The sequence below is a fragment of the Crocuta crocuta genome, unplaced genomic scaffold, assembly GCF_008692635.1.
Source record: "Crocuta crocuta isolate KB4526 unplaced genomic scaffold, BGI_CrCroc_1.0 scaffold657, whole genome shotgun sequence".
In the NCBI taxonomy this organism is placed as follows: domain Eukaryota; kingdom Metazoa; phylum Chordata; class Mammalia; order Carnivora; family Hyaenidae; genus Crocuta; species Crocuta crocuta.
The window spans coordinates 1,099,985-1,107,687 of NW_027529583.1; the positions used below are offsets into that span (position 1 = coordinate 1,099,985).

A 7,703-nucleotide genomic window follows, 5' to 3' on the forward strand; every position below is an offset into this window, starting at 1 on the left:
TTTGCTGGAGGCCCGCTCCAGCCAGTCCAGGGGTTCCCGAAGGATGGACGGTGTCGGCGAGAGAGAGAGTGAGAGAGCCCCGAGATTCTTTCTGATCACCAGGCAGGCGTCTCTGTCCTGTCGGTTTTGGTGTCTTTATTTATAGGTCAAACGACAACATGACATCAGAAAAAGGAATTTTTACAGTGGATAACTCTTTGTGATAAGATGCTTTGGAAAGTGTACAGAAGCAGGTTTTATAGAAGTATTCTTGCAGAATTACCCCAATCATAGTGAGGTTGAGTAAATCTTACAACTAAGGAAATAACAGGATGTTCTTAGTGAAAAACAGGATGACATACATATTTGTTCTAAGTTAATAACACTAAGATTAGGACATAGGTTAAGTGTATAGATAGGCTAGGAGTCATTCTGTCTGGCTCACACGAGGATGACTGTTTTGAGCTGGCTAATAAGTCGTTTGTGGAAACTTTTTTGACTTGATGCTGAATGTGTAAACACCATGGAGGCCCCAAATGTGTTGGCCTTTGTTTTTGGGTTATGTTTTAGCTACTCTTATCTATCCTCATCCCAGCCGCCAGTGTAAGGGAGGGTGTTTGCGGAAAGTAGGCCTCAGGGAAGGGACTGCCATACGTCACCAGTTAGAAAAGGTGTAAGTATTAACTTAAGTTCTGCCCTTACCTGTTCCTTAACTCTAAATTAGGCTCTTTGTCTCGGGGCCAGGCTCAGTTGTAACTCTTGTGTTCTTACCCCCCTTTATGATCTAAGTCTTGAATCTGCAAGGCCCATAGGAAGAGCCTTTGACAATCATTCACAGAGCTTTCATCTAAAATCTCTTTTGAAGAGGCAGGATTATGCCTTTCCTTATGAGGTATCTGTGTGGGGACTTTCGGTCTGATCTGGAATATCGTGAGGCCTGGTCAATACCAGCAGGCTCATTTCCAACATGAGCCAGTAGTAGCAGAAGGAGATACCAGTTTTCGTTTCTCATGGCAGGAGCTGTGCAAACGCTGCCATTTCCTCACTGTGACTGTCNNNNTGCGGCACCAGGCACTGTTTCACACCCAAACAAATCTTTAAAAAGAAAACCCTGTCGATGTACGTACAGGAAGCATTTTTCTAGCCCTAATGATCCCAGGGGCAAAGTATCCTCTTCCATACTTTTATTCCACCCATCTCAGTCTTTTGACTTCCAAATTTCTTCGCACTGGACCGCTGAACCTTTTTTTATATTGTGAACAACCTTCCTTTATTTTCAGGCCGTGACAAAATTGGAAGTCTGAAAGGTACTTTCAAGCATTACCATTCCAAGCATTACCAATCGCCTTGCCCCATGCCTGTTTCTGTTCAATCCGCATCTCTAGTGGGAATCAGCTGTGCCCTAAGTGTGCTGGGGAGGATTTTGCAGTAGCTTTTTAGCTCTCTGTAGATGTCAGCTGGTCTATGAGAGTCAACATGCTTAAAACCCAAATACATGCAGACATGACCACACACAGTCAACTCATGATTCCCCCCTTTATGTGCAAACTTTTCTTTACTGTATTTTTCATTAATGACATTACCGTCTCTTGGGTCACCTCAACTGGACATGGCAAGAGCCTTATAACATCTCTGTCACTTTCTCAATATTACCCCTTAATTTAATTAGCCCATAAATGGTGTTAATTTAATTCCTATCAGGCCTTGGGTATAGATCCTTTCTTCCTCAGTCATCATTACTATTCTGATTTACATTTTCCTTGTCTTTGCCTTCCCTAAGGCCAACTCTCACTTATCTCTCTGCCTTCTCCAGTCTCTTCCCTCTAAGCCATTTGCATTATCTATTTTTGCAAAACATATTACCTCAAAATTTAACGGCTTAAAATGATAAACTCACAGTTTGCACGGGTCACAAGCCCAGGAGCCGTTTAGTTGAGTGGTTCTAGGTCAGAAGCTCTCATGAAGCAACAGTCAAGGTGTTATTCAGGGCTGCAGTCATCTGAGGTTTGGCTGCCTCCACGCTCACTCATGGGATTTTTAGCGTGCTGTTTCTCACCACTTGGGCCTCTCCACCAGGCTGCCTTAGCACGAGGAAGCTGGCTTCTCCCACAGAGATTGAGCTGAGAGTGTGAGACTGAATGCTCTGCCCAGATGGAAGTTGCAGTCTTTTTATAGCCTAACCTTGAAAGCGACATCCGTAACTTCTGCCATATTTAATTCATTAGAGGAGAGTCACTAAGAGCAGTCCACAGTCAAAGGAAGAGGAATTGAGTTCCATCTCTTGAGAGGAGGCATATCAGAGAATTTGTGGATGGATCTTTAAAGATGCTACAACTTGTTCTCTGGCCACAGATTATTTCTCTTTCTCCCATATGCAAAATCCATATCAAAAAGACTTTGTGGACATATCTTTAAAATTACCACACCACCTTACACTTCACAGAAACTGGGATCTTGAGACATGTCCTTGTTCTGAGTATTTTTATGGACTCCACTTTACATATACAGGAGCGCCTATGCTCCCCAGGTCTTCCACCATATGGTCCTAATTACGTATTTTCCATCACTTGCTTATGAATCCTGCATGTAGTCAAGCCAAATGGTTCACCATTTCCTAATCACATCCTACATCTAGCATTCTCTGTACCTTTATGAATGCTGTTTCCTGGGCTGGAAGGTACTCCCTTACCTCTTTCTTTTCAGATTCTCTGCAAAAGTCTTAGTCTTGCTTTCATATATTACTTCGTTCATAAACTGTGACAGCTGCCCCCAGATAGAATATACCCACTGTTTGGTCGTAAATTCTTGGAAGACAGGAACTGTACCTTGTTTGTCTCTAAATCCCTCAAAACAGGAAGATTTCTGCATCAAGCAGATGTTCTACAAAGGGTGAGTTAAATTATATGGAGGGTAGCACTTCTCTAACTTGGACAAAGCAAATGCTTTGAGCTGTTTGTGTCCACGTGGTACACCAACACCACGATAGAATTTTATTGGTTGCATACAATCTGTCTTCGAAAGACACAAAGCCAGAAGTGCTGTGTGTGGTGGCACCCCGACAGAATTGGGAGAATTTCCAAATTATGTCAACATCTTCAAAGTGATGGGGTTTTGGGCTCCTGGTGGGTTTCACAGCCGATGGCCAAGAACGAATTCTTGAAGATGTCTTTGGTACAAAAAGGTGATTTTATTAAAGCACAGGGACAACACCTGTGGGCAGAAAAAGCTGCACCCCCGGCTGCCCAAGAGAGACTGATTATATACTTGGGGGTTGGGGAAGGTAAAGTCAAGAGGAAGTTTCCAAAGAGATTTTCATATGCTAAAGAAGACTCACAGGCTCCTGGAGGCCCAGCTATTGTCAAGCTAAGGTTGCTTTTCCCTCTAGCAAAGCATTAGCATGAGCACAGTAGGAGCTCCTGCAGAAAGGTTTTACTCTGCCCGCCTCAAGTATTTGTCAATGAGATGCAGCTTATAAGGAAATTTAATTCTATCTGCCATTTCCTTTTGCCTTTGTTCCCACATCATTGGGGCTCCAGGAAAGTAGGTTTCTGGAGATTAGGCTATGGATATGATTGCCTTTTTCTTACAGTTTATGAAATGATCCCTAAACTGAAGGAGACTCCTGACCTGCCCGACTGTGATCTTGATCAGTCAACCATTTGTTTTCTTTCCTTTCCTTTGTTCTTGGGCAGCCAGGAGTGTCTGAGGAACATCACACATACCCCGTGGTGGTGGTGGTCCTGTAAGCCTGTTCTTTGCCTGCAGCCTGTCCAGTTACAGCAAATACTCGGCACCCAGGAAGAGACAAGCGACCAGCACTCGGGGAATCAGAAAAGACTGCGAGCCCGGCGGAGTCACCTCCAAAGGCTGAGCATCCGGCTTGGGTTTTATTGGTCTTTCATACATATGTGCTCCTGGGACAGACGCGACTAGTAAAGTCAAGCTTCTGGTTCCTGGCTGCTGGCTGAGGCAAGACGCAAGCAAGATCGCAGAGGCCAAAAGCATGCAAGGAGGAATTCGGCCTCGGACATCTGGCTGGCGTTTACCAGCTTTCCTTCTCAGCCCCACGCTTCCTCATCAAAAGTACCAGCCTTCTGCTGCTGTTTGGAAGGCCAAGAAAAGTTCATTTACCAACATATTGATGTGCGTGGATCCCACAACATGGGGATGATGGAGCTGTGCAGCCTGGCTGTCTTTAGCTGTGCTATAGGGGGACATCTGTTTCAGTTCTTTTTTTTTCTTTAATTCTATTTTAATGTTTATTTATTTATTTTGAGAGAGAGAAAGAGAGAGAGAGACAGACAGAGCGGGAGTTGGGGAGGGGCAGAGAGACGGAGACACAGAATCCGAAGCAGGCTCCAGGCTCTGAGCTGTCAGCACAGAGCCCCACGCGGACCTTGAACTCGTGAACCGCGAGATCATATCCTGAGCCAAAGTCAGACTTAACTGACTGAGCCTTCACCCAGGCGCCTCAGTCTCCTGTTGCATTTCTGAACTCTTTTCTCCCTTCTCCCCTCCTTCCTTCCCTTGCTTCACTTTTTCCTTTTTTTTCTTTTGTTCTTCCTGCCTTTCTGCCTTTATTTCTTCCTTTCGTTGTCCACATCACTATCTCATCTGACCTGTCCTTGTTATTTTCTCCCAGCACTCTGGGGGTGGGATGGGATTACTGTCCTTGAAATTTAGTCAAATGGAAGTGCTGTCTTTGTTAACAACTTTATTGAGGTGTAATTTACACACCATAAAAGTCATCCATTTTAAGTCTGCAAGCGAATGATTTTTAGTAAATTTACAGAGTTGTGCAACATCACCACAGTCCAGTTTTAGAACATTTCCGTCACCCCAAGGAGATCTCCTGTGCTCACTGAATTAAAAAATATTTTTGTGCCTTTTTTCTCTTTTTACAAAAGCAGTACAACATCACTTCAGACAATTTAGAAAATATACAAAAGCAGAAAGAAGAAAATAAGGATTATCTTCAGTCCACAACTACAGTAATCATTGCTATTTAATCCCTCTATCTCCATATTTATTCATATCTTAGAAAAGAAGATGCTATTTAGGGGATGCTGAGGTTGATTAGCTCTGAGGACACAGCAGCTACATATTAATAATTTAAAAATAGCAGGGAAGATCTCTTTTTGTCTTATTGATTTTAAAGAACTTGACTGAATTTTTGACTTTTGAACTACCGCATTATATGTTTACTTACGTGTGAAGATGAGAAGCCAATTAAGGCAATGCATAGGCCAGTGTGTAGTGGGATTGCAATGCGGTTTTACTTTTGTTTGGGGAACATGGGGGTGGTGACGAGAGAAGGGGATACAGTGATTATGTCACCAGCTGAACCCTAGGACCTGGTCTTTACTGCACTTGCTTGTACTCATTAACTGTTGTCTTACATTTTCTCCTAAGCTCTTCCTTCCAGCTTTCCTCTTGACTTAGGCCAATGAAACCCTAAACCACCGCCCAGGTGACTACCTCCTGCAGGCCCAGAGCACCCAGACCTTTTGAGCTAAACCCCTATTTTGCACTTGTGCAGATGGACTGTGGAATGACCGCTGGAATGACCTACAGTTACCTTTACCTCATAATAATACTAAAATCTCCACTCAAGGATGAGCCTTAGCCTCATTTATATACCTTACAATGTATGTATGTATAGGCATGTTTCCTTAAGGTGCACGTGTGACATTATGCCCACCTCTGTAGCTGATGACAAGGCTTCCCTATCTAAATATTCATCCTAACTCCAAACAAAAGGAGCCCATTCCTCTCTCAGAGCCTTGGCTTTGGAAGCCATTCCCTGTGATCTCCTTATTTGCAGCAAATACATTTTCTTTCTGTGACAGCTCAACCTGGTGCAGTTTCTGACTCCCCGAGGAGTGAACTCCTGTTGATTCGGTTCTGTTAAAGCTCAGGGGTATCATGGAAGACCCTAAATGCGACAGTCATGGGTGGGGGCAGTGGGAGGCATGTGAGCATGAGAATATTAGAAGAAATTTTGTAAGGAAAATATAAGTTGGGCTTCAAGGGTCTGCGTCCAAACTGAGAGTTCTTGGGGAGTCCCCTAAATTTCTTTGAAATGGGAAAATGGGGGAAAACTGAATTTAAAAAGGAACTATTTGTGATGATGCAGTGGGGAATTAACATGTCAAGGGGTTTCTGATTAGTTTTGTGCCTACTCCCAAGTGTCAACAAGCTTAGCAGTAAATGAAGACTGTGAGTGACAGTGCCAAAGATGATGTTTTGGGGTGATGGTGGGGTTCGGAGCCGACGGCCAAGAAAATTCTTAAAGATGGCTTTGGTACGAAAAAGATGATTTTATTAAAGCCCAGGGACAGGACCCAGGAGCAGAAAGAGCTGCACTGGCGTTGTGATAGGTAACTGGTTATATACTGTCAGGCTCAGAGGAGGGTAGGGACAGGGTTTAAGTCTCTAAGGAGTTTTGGAAGCAAGGTTTCCAGGACCTTGAGGGCCTAGCTGTTGCTAGGAAAATGTCATTTATTACTGTTTAGTAAAACCTCAGTCATGAGACCCTTCAGGTGTATATAGGAGGCCATAAGCTTGGAGTATGATTGCCAGCATATACCTTGGGGGAGTTGAGGTAGAGGAAGTTTCCAAAGGAATTTTTAGGTGTTTAAGGAGACTCACAGGATCCTGGGGGGGGGGGGTCAGGATAATGTTAAGCCAAGGTTCCCTTTTGCCCCCAGCAAAGTGTCATCCCTGAGGCAGCTGAGCTCCTAGAGAGGCCACTCTGCCTGTTTGAAGTACTCGTCACTGGGCTGTAGGCAGTAGGAATTTAATTTTTCATTTGCCTTTGCTTCCAATATCACCATGGCAAGTACTTAAACCCTCTTACATCTTGATGATGGTGATATTAGGGCTCCAGAAAACAGACTCTATAGATTTCTGGAGATTAGACTATGGATAAAATTGCCTTTGTCTTGCAGTTTACTAAGTGACCTGTAGACTGAAGGAGACTCCTGTCCTGCATGACTGTGATCTCTACCAGTCAGCCATTTACTTTCTTTCCTTTCCCTTGTTCTTGGGCAGCCAGGAGTGTTCCAGGAGCATCACACATACCTCACCTGGGGGTGGGGGGAGGGTGCTGTTAGCCTCTACTTTACCTTCAACTTGCCCCATGCTTCCTCATCACCAAGATGTGGAATTGGATGATCAAGATGGGTGTAGGGCTGTGGGGATTCTTTAACTCTGGCTGGGAAATAGGCAGTTTGTTTTGTGTTAGCAAAGAACTTGGTTAAATTGTTGTCCATGGCATCTTGATGATGAGGGACCTAAGGCAAGCTGAGGGCCAAGCATAAGCTAGCATCCCCTCCACCCCCAAGTGGGATATGTGTTTCATTCCGGAGGCACTCCTGGCTGCCCAAGAACAAAGGAAAGGAAAGAAAACAAATGGTTAACTGACAGAGATCACAGTTATGCAGAACATGGGTCTCCATCACATTACTAATGTCTTAGTAAATTACAAGAAATAGGCAATCCTGCTGTTAGACCTCCCTTTCCAAAGGAGAATTACCTAGAACAAAGCCCACAAAACACAAAAGGAGTTGGTTATTCAGGTTTATTTTAGTCCGGCCAGACGGCCCCTCCCAAGCACCCAAAAAGTCCTCGGAAGAGTGCCCCACCGAGCCATAGCTCAGGGTTTATATAGGGAGATATAGACGGTGTACAGAAGCGAGAATTTTGCAGTTAGAGTGGCGGCT

The 7,703-nt window shown here is 44.1% G+C and overlaps 1 pseudogene; it reads right to left on the minus strand.

The window, feature by feature from the left end:
- Window positions 1-3,753: 3,753 nt before the first annotated feature.
- The window catches only part of LOC144229600 (large ribosomal subunit protein eL42-like), a 19,504-nt pseudogene continuing 15,554 nt past the window's right edge, over window positions 3,754-7,703 (minus strand).